The sequence below is a fragment of the Clupea harengus genome, chromosome 15 (assembly GCF_900700415.2).
Source record: "Clupea harengus chromosome 15, Ch_v2.0.2, whole genome shotgun sequence".
Classification (NCBI taxonomy): domain Eukaryota; kingdom Metazoa; phylum Chordata; class Actinopteri; order Clupeiformes; family Clupeidae; genus Clupea; species Clupea harengus.
Window position 1 is genome coordinate 19027287 of NC_045166.1, and position 15576 is coordinate 19042862.

General features: G+C 40.9%; 1 long non-coding RNA gene across 1 annotated transcript; it reads right to left on the reverse strand.

Annotated features, from left to right (window-relative positions):
* Window positions 1–750: 750 nt before the first annotated feature.
* On the reverse strand, window positions 751–12779 carry LOC122133519. The gene is made up of 2 exons (XR_006152827.1): window positions 12602–12779; window positions 751–1064 (listed from the first exon to the last, which is right to left on the reverse strand). It is a non-coding gene; the product is annotated as an uncharacterized LOC122133519 (long non-coding RNA).
* Between the last annotated feature and the right edge of the window lie 2797 nt (window positions 12780–15576).

Genomic DNA, 15576 nt, shown 5'->3' on the forward strand with positions numbered 1-15576 from the left:
AGAGTTCCGTTTGCATGACATGACAGCTAGCTATCTAGCTGATGTTAGTCTCCTCAAAATTATAATAGGGAAAGGTAGAAACCCTCAGGGTGCCTGCACAGCTTTTAACACAATTTCATATTAACATGAGTTGATGTTGACTCACACTAGCAGCTGCAAACTGTGAAAATGGTTCCTTTACTCTGATCCAGTTAACAATTTTGACTGTTTATTTTTCAGGGTCAAGTTGTTTGTGTCAGAGCTTTTTGTATGATCTCACACAAACTGTCACAGACACAAACACAGACTTGACCACACAACAACACTTTGAAATTCACTTAGCCTAAGAAATGTCCCCCTTCATGTAAGTTCTGTAGCTGATTTACTTCTGTAGCTTTATCTTATTGCTAAACCAACCCACATGCTATGGCTATGGTGACTTGTATTTCACATTCAAATCCATTGCAACTTTAGTGCACTAATAGTGGTGTTGGTATGAATGGCAGTGTTACAGCAGGTGTACCACTGGAAGTGCTGGTGGTTGTCAAGATAACGTTAGTTCCCCGTAACTCACCCATGTGGTCCTTCCTCAGACAGATCAGCAACACTATCAGAGCACAGGGGATGGACGCCATCTTCCTCTCCTGTCGACTCCTGTCCTCTTCATATCTGTCTTCTGTGTGTGTGTGTGTGTACAGAGCTGGAAACTGAATGTGACTCTAGGCTTAGTGTCAGTCTTCCTTCTGTGTGTGTTTCCTTTAAATGCATCTATGTGATGTGTGTGTGTGATGGAGTTTAACCCCTCCTGTTCCTCCTGTGGTGTGTATGGTTCTGAGAACTAATAGCAGAATAGACACACCAGCAAAACAGCAACACCAAAACCACACATGCTACTGGTGGTAGTTCTGAAAGCACATCATCACTCTGTAGGATATGTGCACTAGTGTGTGGGTGTGTGTGTGTGTGTGTGTTCCTTTATGTGAGGAGTAACTGGGCCCAAATCCTGAATATGACTAATGCTGTGGTGTACATCTCCTGATGTCCTTTTGAGCACCAAACTGAAAGGTGGGGGGTGAAGCCATTTTCTGAAAAAAGTAAGAAAAAAGTGATAGAGTATAACATTTATTTTAAAAAGTATAGAATTTAAATACAATACAGAATGCATTTAAAAATGAGTGAGAATGATTGAACTGATAAGCTTATACTTAAATTCGAGATGATGTCATGTCTGATTTGTAGGTTTGTGATAGAGAAAACACTCCTCTTTTCTGATCTGAATAAAACTGTTAGTTCTTGGTTCTTTGGTTCTTCAAACACTTCAGGAATCAGGCGTGTGGAGCAAAAAAGGTTTATTTTGCCAGTGCAATACCAACAGCATAAACCTGAGTAAGTCGCGAGACTATACTGGCATTACAGAGACCCTTTTGTCACTATAAATTACTCATGGCCCTCCCCATTGGATATATGTGGCTTTGTAATTGGAGTATTGAGGGCCTGGAAAAGCTTGGTGTCATCACTGCCTCCCCTCCCCAGAACCTTAGCCACCTGCATCAAACACACTCTAAGGCACCCCTGGTTTGGAACTGTGCCCAGTTCAGTATAAGAAAAGGGGGCGGGGGGTTACCAGGCCTTCAGGCCGGCATATAGAGGGTTCCCACAGCCTTCTGTGTAGTTACCCCCCACACACGGTGCCTAGACTTGACACATATTTAAACATAGAATGCACATAATGTAATTTATATCAATAGTGTAACTCATTTTGCAGTAGTATAGTAGTTTTAATAGTTTGTTATGAATATGCTAGTGGTTATACTGATTGTTAATGTTCTACCCACACTGGTTATTATACTGATGGTTAGTAATCTACACAGTGGTTAATACACATTGGTTATTGAGTTTTTCATTCACATATTTTCCACCACAATGACTGTTAATACACATTAACTGTTTGCATTCTCTGTAGAGTTGTGATGATAGCCAAGTGCATTACACATTAGTCTGATGATAGTTTACACGCGTCACCCAGATTGTGTCTTTCGTCATGGCAATGAATGAAAGTGTGCCACGTCTTAGTGTTGCGATATTAATGAATGAACAGTCAGCTTACCCTACCTAGTTTGCTAATTTGCATGAATGACAGCAAAATCGTATTTCTAATGCATTTCTAAGGCAAGGCAGCCAATCGCAGCCAAGAGATGCAAATAAGACAGACCAATGATACATTGCGGGGTTTGTGCTTTCACGTGAGACAGGCAAATCACAGTCGTAATCACAGTTGGAAGGCGGGACTTGCAGAAAGGACACAGATGAGACAAGGCAATGATCCAGAAACCTAGGGAGCGCTGCAGGGGAATGAAAAATATACTTACTGTAATCTACACATGTTCAAACTTCATACATATATTGATACACATATCAACGCTAAGATACATAGTCTCTAGCCACCAGCAACACCTAACACCATAATGCAAATTAGAAATGAAAGGCCATTCAGTATTTTTTGACACTATGGTCATACACATGCATGCTCAGGAAAAGTACTATGCATTGCAAACATGATGCATGGTACATATATTTTTCCTCTTATACAACAGAAAGTGTATTATAAAAGATTGCAGCACAAAAATTTGGAGTTTCATGGTTTTCATTACTTTGATGACGTACCACAAAAGTCTACCATGTTTTTACCATGGTCAAGTGTGCCCTCTGGCGGCTTGTCAATGTACTACAACCACGAGGAATGTGTTTTCAAAGGGAGATTAAATCAAAATATGGAAACGCTTCACAAATTTGTGTGTCATCCTTGCGCTTCCGGCTTCTGGTCCTTGTCTCTGTGTATCTTCTCTGGCATGTAAAAGTAGTGTTACCTTTAACCAAACCTGCGAGATGATTTAAATGCAGCTGTTGCTGATATTCACTCGATAACTACATCGGTCTATAGATTAAGAAAATGTATAACGTGTTTTTTATGGTTTTCCGAATATAATGCTTGGCCAACATTTATATGTCTGTATGTCCTCTGTATGTCAAAACACTTGGTTTACTTACAAAACGTATGCTACGAATAATTTCGTTTAATTCATAGTATAATTTCACTAAATTCAAGTTTCAGAAGTCTTTGTTTAAAACACCTGTCATGAAAATAAGATGGAAGAAATGGCTGGATATATAATGAACAAGGATTTATAGCTAAAAGTAGTGCAGTCTAATTCTAATTCTGGCCCACAAACGTTTTTGATGGTTCTTGTGTTTTTCTGTACCTGGTTGGTTTACAGCTTCTTACTTGGACATTTGCCAACTATTTTGGCAGACTAACGCCTGGCCATCGGGTCAACCAAAGATTTCCGGAATGGTAAGCGTAACCTTGGGTAATTATTAAACTTGGGCATTTAATATGTTGATAAGTACAATTTATGTTTCTTCCCTTTACGATTTCAGCTCTAGCCTCTCCCTTCAGTTAGTATGTAAACTACACACTAACAGCCTTATATGTTTACATTACGTCAAACCATTCGCTCTGTATAAGACACAGGTTCAAAGTTGAAATGAAACGAGGAAACTTCTGAGGCTATTTCGTAGAAGCCTCTACACAGTGACTGCAGATTAAGAAATCTGCTAAATTGTAACTGTTACTGTATCATGTGATCTGCCAAAAGATGACATAGCACGCTTTAACATGGGTTATCCCTCAGATAGGCAACCAGTTGTATATCCATATGAATGTTTGTGGCATGGCATGGTCCTGAACTACACAGAGCACAATAGAAATAATTCATACAAGAACAATCTGGGAATATACAGTGGGGAAAATAAGTATTTGAACCCCTGCCGATTTCGCAAGTTTGGCCACTTGCAAAGAAATGTGTGATCTATAATTGTAATAGTAGGTGTATTTTAACAATGAGAAACAGAATATCAACAAAAAAATTCAGAAAACTGCATTTTATAACATTTATGACTTAATTTGCATTTGATGCAGAAAACAAGTATTTGAACCCCTAGCAAAACATGACTTAGTACTTGGTGGAATAACCCTTGTTGGCAAGCACAGACGTCAGAATTTTCTTGTAGTTGGTCACCAGGTTTACACACATCTCAGGAGGGATTTTGGTCCACTCCTCTTTGCAGATCCTCTCCAAATCCTTAAGGTTGCGTTTTCAATGGGAGGGAATGAGGGAATGAGGTTCAAGCCCAATATTCCACGTTACATGGCCCCATCCATAGTCCCTTTGATGCAGTGGAGTCGTCCTGTACCCTTGGCAGAGAAACAGCCCCAAAGCATAACGTTTCCACCTCCATGCTTGACGGTGGGGATGGTGTCATATTCAGCATTCTTCCCCCTCCAAACGCGGCAAGTCGAGTTGATGCCAAAGAGCTTGATTTTGGTCTCATCTGACCACATCCTGTCTCCCAATCCTCCTTAGAATCATTCAAGTGTTCATTGGCAAACTTCAGACGGCCCTGTACATGTGCTTCCTTGAGCAGGGGGACCTTGCGAGTGCTGCAGTACTTCAAATCATTACGGCGTAGTGTGTTGCCAATGATTTTCTTGGTGACTGTGGTCCCAGCTGCCTTGAGATCATTCACAAGCTCCCATTGTGTAGTTCTGGGGTTATTCTGCACCTTTCGGATGATCACCGATACCGCACGAGGGGATATCTTGCATGGAGCCCCAGACCTAGAGCGATTGACAGTTGTTTGGTGTTGCTTCCATTTACGAATAATCGCACCAATAGTTGTCTGCTTCTCACCAAGCTGCTTGCCAATGGTTTTGTAACCCATTCCAGCCTTGTGCAGGTCTACGATCTTATCTCTGACGTCCTTGGTCAACTCTTTGGTCTTGCCCATGGTGGTGAGGTTGAAGGTGTGAAGTATGATTCTTTGGACAGGTTTCTTTTATACACGTCACCAGTTGAGATCAGGTGCATAGGCGGAGATCCCGGGGGGACGGGGGGGGACGTGTCCCCCCCAACAATCACTGGAAACAAAAACATTTTTTTTTTTTTAATTTAGTAATATGAAATAAAAATACGACGACACAAGCGGTGCTAATTATAGACGTAAAACAATGTGGTTTTTTAAGTGTTGAAAAATCATGTTCCCCCTATTCCTCAAAGTGGGTTGGTTCACATGCTGTTTCCAACGGGCAGGGCTACCGGTAGCTCCGTCTTTCAGTTAATCAGCCCAGTAGCCTACACGGTCAGATTGTCAGACTGTTTCCTCCTCTGTCCCCTGTCTAAACTTCATTTATGAAGTTCCAATCGATATGCACAAGTATACATACGTTTATTAATGGATTGGCATGACAACGTGAACGTTTGCCGATAACACAGGCATGTAATTAACACCGTTAAGATAGCTAGCTAGACAGTCTAGGACACTGTCCTGTCAGGGGCAGGTTCATGCTAGTTAATAAACGTAGGTCTACATCTCAGTGCCTCTCCAGATTTGTTAAATTATCTGAAGGTAAATTAACGTCATCTTTTCCTGCGGTCCATTAACTATGCTGGTATTGCAACATAGGGTGGCAGTGGTACAGGGGGTAGAGAAGTCGTATTATAATCAGGAGGTTACTAGTTCGATTCCCTGTCAAAGTGTCCGCGGGCTGTTTTATAACTTATTTTGAGCATCAAGTTCTCTTGAACTTTAGACATTATTTGTCTGTAAATAAATATTTCGTGTTAGTACATTTAATGCTGTTTAGAGAATTCTAAAATGACTTTGAATTTCTGTTTGTAAATGTGATAAAAGAATTCGGTATTTAGCAGTTTATGCCCCCCCGGAATTACTCTCTGAAATTTGACCATGTATTGTCCCCCCCTACAATGAAATGGGATCTCCGCCCCTGATCAGGTGTACCTTGTTAGGCCTAATGAGGACTAATCTGTGTGCTTCTTGGGCACATAACTGGTCATTGGGAGCCAGAATTCTTGCTGTTTGCTTGGGGGTTCAAATACTTATTTTCTGCATCAAATACTAATAAAGTCATAAATGTTATAAAATGCAGTTTTCTGGATTTGTTTGTTGATATTCTATTTCTCACTGTTAAAATACACCTACCATTACAATTATAGATCACATTATACAGTTACATTATCACTATTACAGTTACATTATCACTATTTAATGTCGATTTTCATTATGTTCATACTGTCGATGTATCATTTGCAAATTGTCACTTTAGACCCAGTGGTACTTAGCGATTTTATCTAAAAATCCAGCTTTAAACCATTTCACTCTTTACTAGTTCGTGTTAAGTGTCTCCAAGCTTTCTATGGATTAATAAATGATCTTTGATGTAGACTGCTTTTCCAGGCTCACTTGTGTTGTTATGCAACTGATACAAGGGTGAATGTCTGTCTGCATTGCGTACTCGCTCAGACTTGGCAACTTAGAAAAACGTCAACAGAAAATGGCACTTATTCAGATGATTACAGGACGGGCTGGATATCTAGTATAATATTGATTGCGGTGGTATTAATAGCGTTTATTTGCTACTTACTTTACATAAAACATATCCATCGAAAGTTCGGTCATATTCCAGGACCGCCAAGAGATAAATACGTTAATTTGCGGAAAAAATGAACAGTATTTTATCTGAATGTTACAAAGTTGTAAGTGTTACTGTAATACAGTGCCTTGCATAAGTATTCACCCCCTTGGATGTTTTACCCTTTTATTGCTTTTATAAATCAATCATGGTCAATATAAGTTGGCTTTTTTTACAAAAAAAGCCCTCTTTAAAAAAAACTCTGAAAAAAACTCATATAAATTATCGACTAGAGTTCGCCAAAAGGCATTTGGGAGACTCCATGGTCAAGTGGAAGAAGGTTCTGTGGTCTGATAAGTCTCTCCCATATCAGCTGCTGAAGCTTGAAACTCCTTCAGAGTAGTCATAGGTGTCTTGGTGGCCTCTCTTACTAGTATCCGTCTTGCAGCGTCACTCAGTTTGTGAGGACGGCCTGCTCTAGGCAGATTTACACATGTGCCATATTCCTTCCATTTCATGATGATGGATTTAACAGAATTCCAGGGGATGTTTAGTGCCTTGGACATTTTTTTGTATCATTCCCCTGACCTATACTTTTCAATAACCTTTTCTCTGAGTTGCTTGGAGTGATCTTTGGTCTTCATGGTGTAACAGTAGCCAGTAATACTGATTACTGAATACTGACCAGTGAATGGACCTTCCAGACACAGGTGTCGTTATACTACAATCATTTGAGACACATTCACTGCACACTGATCCCCATTTCACTAATTGTGAGACTTCTAGCACCAATTGGCTGGACCTCTGTTGAATTAGGTCAGTCTCTTTAAAGGGGGTGAATACTTATGCAATCACTTATTTTCATTACATATTTTTATTCAATTGACATAACTGTGTAGAAATTGGTTTTCACTTTGACATTAAAGAGGGCTTTTTTGTGATTTTTTTTTGTAAAAAAAGCCAACTTATATTGACCATGATGGATTTATAAAAGCAATAAAAGGGTAAAACATCCAAGGGGATGAATACTTATGCAAGGCACTGTATGTGGTCTGCAAAAAGATTACATAGCCTGCTTTAACGGTTAAGCCTTATATAGGAAAGCAGTTGTAGTACACCCATATGGGGGTTTGTTGGACAAAACAGTTGAACTAAACTAAAGTGTCATGGTCTTGAATTACTTTTATATTACCAGAGCACAATGTGGATAGTTCAGGCATGAACAATCTGTGAATGGAGCATAAACCTGATCACATTTTTAAATATCTTAATGTTGTAGGGCTGATAAGTATCAGACATCCCAACCTGCAAAAAGTCATTTCAGGGAGGTATCCCTACCCCTCCCCCGAAACAAATAAAAAATATTTTCATGCACGCCTACATGTAGCCTTCATGTAGGCCTAGGCCTATTTCCCTGCGCTCCCTAACAAGTTGTGGTCCCTAAAAGATATAAAAGCATAATATCATTCTATAGGCTATAGCCCTATGCAATTATTTGTTAATTATATATGTAGATTACTTTTACTATTTATATGCTGCTTATACTATTTATGTTAACTGCTTTTATTTGTATTCCATTGCAACTTTAAACAGGTCTAAGGAGTTTGTTGTTTTCATGTAGCCCTGGCAACTAGCCGGCCTGAATAATATGCACATGAAATGAAACTTGTTGAACTCACCTCAACATGTCTTTTACATTCATTTAACCCGCCATGGGCAATGCTGAAATCACTGTTACAGATTGTACAGCGAGCAAGACTGTCATTGTGATTTACTTTTCTAAGACAGGGGTACACCTTTGTATAGTCTGTTGTAAAATGTGTCTTATATTTTCGTTTTTTAGGGTACTCTCCCTCTGCCATGGTGCTCCTGTTCCTAGATACACTGAATTGATTAATTCGGTTCGGGAGAAGAGATAAAAGCCCGCCCACACTGAAAATTGATTGGTTGACTTACCGAAACAGGCCAATCAGGATGCTTCATGAGGCACACACTCACACTGCCACACACACGCAGTCTCTAGGTCCCTCTCCCTCTCTGTCGTGCGCGCGCTACACAGATGCTTACGCGGTTTGGAGCACGTCTGTCTCGCGTGCGCGGTCTTGCTCGCTCCCTCTAGATTCCGGGAGATTTAACCCTCCTATTATGTTCAAATTTGACTCACATCTATTATGCTTGGGGTCAATTTGACCCCAGCAATTTAAACCTCCAAAAAAATAGTATAATTTTTTTTTTTACCCAAGTTTATGTGTCAGGTACTTTAGGTTTGTTTGTTGACTACCTAAATAGCCCTTAAAAATAAAACAATACCCCCACCCACCCCCCTTATACATCCAGAATATATGTTACACCACTATGGAGAAATATGCAGATCATCATCAAATCTCACTGATTGACTTGAAATTGGAAAGAGATATCCTTCTGGTGTTTTATGGCTTTATATTATTTCTAAGTACATATTGTTGTTATCTATAACATATGGAATAAAAAACTATTTCTGTTATCAAGAATAATAACAATGTGATGAAAATGTTTTATATTTCTTATATATTTTATACAATTAAAACAGCCTGGGGTCAAATTGACCCCAAACAACACCTATGCGTAAAGCATGTGTACAGGACATTGAAAACATATCATCATGTTCATTTTGTGTTTACCCAGTTGTCCCCATTAGATTAGGAAAAGTCATTAAATATGAAGCAAAAAAAACGATGTCAATCATATATTTAGAGACGTTAAACATTGAAAAGGGTCAAATTGACCCCAAACATAATAGGAGGGTTAAGTCATTTGCGGGCATCAGGGAGTCGCTATCAATATGCGGGAGACTCCCGGAACTTCCGGGAGACTTGGGATGTCTGCTAAGTATGGTCTTGTTTGTAGAGTGAACATGCTGCATTCTGTATTTCTCATTGTTACTTGTCATGAGGCAACCAAGGTAATACATCTTGCTTCCTAAAATATAAAAACGAAATTCTTCCTCATAGAAACTATCTATCCAGTAAACACCATCTTTTATACTCTGAACACAGGAGTTCTAAATGTCACCAAAGTATGCCAAAAACCCTCTTATGTACAAGATGATGTTCAACTTATTTGGTACCAGGTAATATCTTGAAAAGTCTCCTCACTGTGCTAATTAACATGCAACCTGAAAGCTAATCATCCACGTAAAGCCACAATGATTATAATCCATTACACTTTTCATCAAATTCAGAAAAAGACTCACATTCCTCTAGCTGGCCATGTGTATACTCAGGTATTGGTACAGAGTCCTGGTTCTGTATGGGAAACAGACAAAGTGTCTTGGACTGGGACATACACTATTCCAGCCAATCAACACCTTGCTTCAGGATCATGGAAGTGAGGGGTGTAACAGAACAGACACAAGGACTGCACCTTTAGCATATGACTTATTGACAGACAATAGAAAGCCCAAATCCAACCATGCTTCAGTTACGAGTTAACTGCTCTTTTTCGTTGTTGGCAGTACATGCTCATTGAGAGAATATTGCTTGTTTGTCAAGATATTGTTTCACTGATGTATTTTACAAATATGTGAATGTGGCCTACTTTTGTTCTTCAGGATACTGTTTCGCTGGTTTCTTTTACAAATGACAAAAGGTCCATATGAATAGTAGTTATATTGCCCATCTAATGAAATTGATTGTTTATATGACAAATAACCAACAAATGGGGGCATCATAAGCTCCTTATGTCGGATGAGATGTTTGAAAAATGAAAAAAAAAATGTGCATCATATCCAGTGTTTACAGGAATCTTTTACCATGACTTTATTAAATGTAGTTGGATATGAATACATGCCACTTGACAATCCACAATTGGAATATATTTTTAGTGGTGTCGCATTTTATGTGGCCCCCGAAAACCCAGTGATTTTCCCATTTGGCCCTCTTGGTACTGAAGTTGAATAGCCCTGATGTAAAGGATCCCTACAGAGATACACCTGCATCTGTTTACCTGAACAACTAAAGAAACTGTAGAAAATGATTGTTTTTACAGTCAGTGTTTTAGCTTTCTCTTATTCCAGTCTCTGATGTAGCACCCCATTCACTGCATGTAGTTGATTGGCCTACTGTGTGGTGCTGGAGGGGGCACTCAAAGGAGAGCACCTCCCTTCGATAATCGACTACAGGCACCGAGTGGGGTGCTACATCAGAGGCCCGAAACAGACATATGCTCTGATCACATCACGTATTGACTACTACAATGCATTCCAACACACTCATTCACCGACTCCAACTCATCCAGAACTCTGTGGCACGGATTATTGCCCATTCTACTGATCAAGTAACACCCCTGTTTTATCAACTGCAGTGGCTCCCTGTATCACAAACGGATTAACTTTTAAACCTAATATTTCCTCTGCCTACCTCACAGACCTTAAGACCTACAATCCCTCCCGTTGGCTACGGTCTTCATCTGCAGGTGTATTGGCACTACCAGCCATCAACCTCAGCACAATGGGTGCCAGGGCCTTTGCATATGCTGCACCCAAACCTATCTTTTTTAACTAGCACACTCACTCTAAGGCAGCATTCAGACGTATGCGTTGAAATGCGTTGCGCCAACGGATGGCGGAGGAGGTGTCTGGCGCGTGGGGTTCTGTTGATACCAGAGACGTTATAGTGAGATTGACAGGTCAACAAACCAATCACGTCACTAGCAAGCTGCTTACCTTGTAAGCAGTAGCATGCTAACATTAGGTAGGGTGCTCACACACCTCGCAAATCCTATCAGACGTATTTTTCAGTTACAATAAAGGGGTTTTTACATTGTACAGTGTCTATTTCTCGGTAACTTTTAAAAAATCTAAGCAAAAAAAAGTCAAACAAACAACTTTTAGGTACAAATACGACCATCTACGGAGTTTGGTCGCCATCTTTTTTTTTTGAGCTTGCCGCATTTTAGACGTGAGCATATACGGGATCTGATTGGCTAGCGCCTGTGCTGTCAGTTATGCATGAAAGGCAATTTGATTGGCCGACGCATGCATTACCTCTCGAGATGTGGAAACATTATTCAACTCTTCCCGCAAGCAAAGCATGAAACGCAACGCACGGGAACCCAACGGAGCCACAATTCAGTTCGGCAAAGGATGACGTCACCCCATTCAAAGTGAATGGGGATCCGTCAACCCTGACGGATAGACGCATTCCAACGCGTCCGTGTGAATGCTGTCTCACTGCATCAACTACATTTTATTGTACAACACTAACTGTGCTAACTAGGCCTCACCTCCTAGAGAAAACACAGGCTACAATGGTGTGTGTGTGTGGGGTGGGGGCTTTTTCTCCAGGAAAAAACCTGGAGCAGAACTCAACTCAAAAGGTGGGATCCATCCTCATCAGGCAGAAAAGGATAGGCACTTACCCCTGAACACCAACCGGGAGGACGTCATCAGTCTCAAGGCCAAACATGTCCAGGTCAGTGTCTAGTTTCAAGAACTCCACTTGCAGTCAGCTCCATGCACTGAACTAAAGTCAGCTCCATGCACTGAACTAAAGTCAGCTCCATGCGCTGAACTAGAGTCAGCACCATGTACAAAACTGAAGCATGACTCGCACAATGCACACCTTTCCACCAGCCTGCCTCCTGTCTAAAGAACACCCAGCCTGGATTTGACTGATTGGTGTCAGCTCTGTTCCTGGTTCATGACCTCCTACAGCCACATACACACACACTACAGAATCCATTTTCTGTGAAGGAACTGATGGTCATTAGTTCATCAAAAATTACAAGACAGACAAATGATTCTCAGATTGAAACATTATATATGTCAAGGAATAGCAAAAATATGTTCATCCATGCATTCACACATGCCTGCCTGTACCACTCCGCTCAGGTACAATTTCAATTCCCCCCTACAACAGCTTCCCAGCATGGACGGTTTCCCTTTGGCCTATATGACGATATAACGACGGGTCCCCAAAACTCAATTTACACTTTATACTGGAATTACCGCAGCGGACACATGTCCTGTTCCTAAAATGTGACACACGTGTGCAGCAAACGTTGACCAGCTCATATTAATTCGATTTGTTCGCTCAAAGTCCAACTTTGGTCACATTAGTTTCTAAAAATCTAAGCAACACTATAACAACTCACCAGTCACAAAGCACTCCGTTGCGTTTGAAAGACGGCAGGTCGTGCAGAAGACGCCAGTGCAGGGATGTCGTGAGTTTGGATTCCTCACAACCTCTCAACCTACACAAAGGTGTAGCCTATGGTCAATAAAGCCAAAATATGATTTCATGTTATCGAACCCCCAAACAACCTCCAGCAATTGAATTAGATACTTCACGTCACCACATTGTGCCATCATGGCCCACGCACCTTTTTCCTTTTGTGCGTCTACATTCCCTATTGGCGCCTTATTTATGTTCATGCATGCGCGTGTGCCTGCCTGCGCCATGCACATGACTCTCAACAACAACCTCATGAGCCAATGACACAGAGGTGATAATACACTCTGCATTCGCGGCTTGGACGGTTTCTCACACATGCCCCTGACAAGCTAAATCCCCAAACTCGACATATAGCCTAAATTAAAATCTCATTAATACATAATGATAGTTTAGTTCAGCATGTGCAGCAAATGTGTCGACCAGCTCATACTAATTTGCTTTCAACAGCCACTGACACCGAAGTGTTTCGTTCCTCCTATATACGGATAATATACGGATAATAATATCAATATATATAGTCAATAAAGGTAAAATATAATTTTGACTCATCGAACCCCCAAGCACTCCCAGTAACTTAATTAGGCTACTTCACCTCACCACACTCAGTTCTCATAGTGCAAGCAGCTAAACCTCTCCTAGCGTGTAAACTAGGCCAAATACCTGCATGGCACAGTGACTCATCCCTCCTCAAGTGTAGCCTATCCTCATTTCCTCTCGATACCATTTGAAATCGTAGTGTATTGTAGTCTAGCTATTGTAGACACTTTTCAACGGACCATCACATCACACCGTAAATAGGCCTACCTCATTATTTACTGTTATTTGCTGTGTTTTGCCATTTCTAAAAACACGCGGAAATGGGTTAAAAAAAGGTTTCATTCACAGCCTGCTAATATGATAACCGAAGGCAGAAGGGAGTTCTGGGTCCGAGGTTTCTTGAATCCAGGAGCCAAGTTATTGATCGCAGCCCGCAGTCAGCTCCCTCTGTCCAACAAGCGCAGTCGAAACGAGGCCAAAGCGTCTCTGCGAAGTGGGTGTGTTGAGCAGATTAGTTGCACTGGGCAAGAGCAAAACAAAACAGAATTTGTACAGTGGACAACAAGAAGAAACAAATTGTATGTCAGACTGTAAATATTCCTAAATTGCAATGGCCTGGACTTAAAATAGGAACTTTCTTGGTGATTCTGATCGACCTTGTTTTAAAAAAAAAAATCAGAATAGGCTACTCAATGATGTGTGCTGAAAGTAGGTAATTCAGTAGGTAATAGTAATTCGCAACCCACAGTCTTAGATAATCCGTGTATATCCTTACTGTCGGCCCATTTTGGTCACAAATTGTGTCCACGTTTCTCTGTACTATTGCCTGACGCACAGTGACCTGTGCTGACACTGGAGTAACTTAATATCGATTTTTATTGGCTTTGATGATACATGCAATAGAACCTTGCAGCATTCCTTAGGCTATTGAAAGTTATTTGGGTGACTGTTGTGCGTCCTTGTGTAAGCCAATGTGGTTGTATATTTGGGACTGTGTGTGTATCCAACAAGTGATCCTCGCATACAACAAAGTCAGAAAAACAATATGTTGGTTAGAGAAGTTATGTAGGCTTATTTCTCCATCCAGAGCATGGATCAGCAGTTGGAGAGAGATCAACAGGAGCAGGAGGGGCAGAGGGAGAGGCCATCTTCAGAGTCCTGCTGGTAGCCATCAACTCATGCGCACACACACACACACACACAGACTGTTACTTACCATTGCTTGGGCTGTTATCCACCTCACTAAAATTGCATTGATTTTCATTAACATAACCCCTGATTATTTATCCGTATAACTGAAATCATAGCCTACAGCTTTACCATTTTACTCATGTTGTGATTAGACTCTGTCTGTGCGGTCTTAACCCACCTTTAGGCTCATGTGGCTTGAGACCCCCTCCTGACGACCTGCTCCTTGCCCATCCCCTACCCTTCTCTCCAGTCAGTGTTTTAGTTGTTGTCATAACCACCAGCATCCAGCAGGTGGAATCTCTTGCATGGCTCCAGCTACCACACCCGGCAGCAACCTATACCTGACTACTGCTACCTCTCCCACTGATCTCTCTGCTCTGCAGCTTGTTCTCAATACCAATCTAGTGCACTTCAAACAGCGACCCTGCCGTACCCAGCAGGAAGAGTCCCTCACCTGGCCACCACTACCAGCATCTTTCCTGCTCTTAGCAGAAACCCATACCTGACTCCTGCTACATCTTCCACTGCGACTGCTGCAAGTGGTCCTGCTCAGTTTGCAACACTGCGAGCAGAGACCCTGTGACACTCATCAGGCAGAGGTGCTCCTATAGCCAAAGCTCCTCCTGCAGTTACACCCACAGGTACAACAACAATAACAATGATAATAACAATAATAGAATTTTTTTGCTTTCCAGAGCTAACTCTGTGTGGTGAGCCGAGGGACAAACGGCATGGCCACAGCAGATATAAAAGGGCTCACTTTTGTGCCAAATGGGCAGGTCGGCGGGTGGAAGACTGAATCAAGGAAAGGAGGAGCGAGACATAGATTCATGTAAATATATCTTAATACACGTAAATGTCTTGGGCTTGCTGGGTGATTTTTTGGGGTGTTCTGGGTTCATGTGTGTTGAAATAGTGTTTTGTCATATGACGGGTTGGACCTGAATATGTGTACTGTAAAAAAACAAAATTCAGATTTATATTTTTCTGTCACATTTAAGTTAAAGTTGAAATTGATATTGAAACTGACATTTCTAAGCATGTATATATTATGTCTTTATGTCTCAATAAAAGTTATTTTATATTATATTTAAATATAGTTATATAAATGCCCCATGTTTTTAATATTTGTAATAATTGAGAGTGTGAAGTTTACGTTTATTTTTG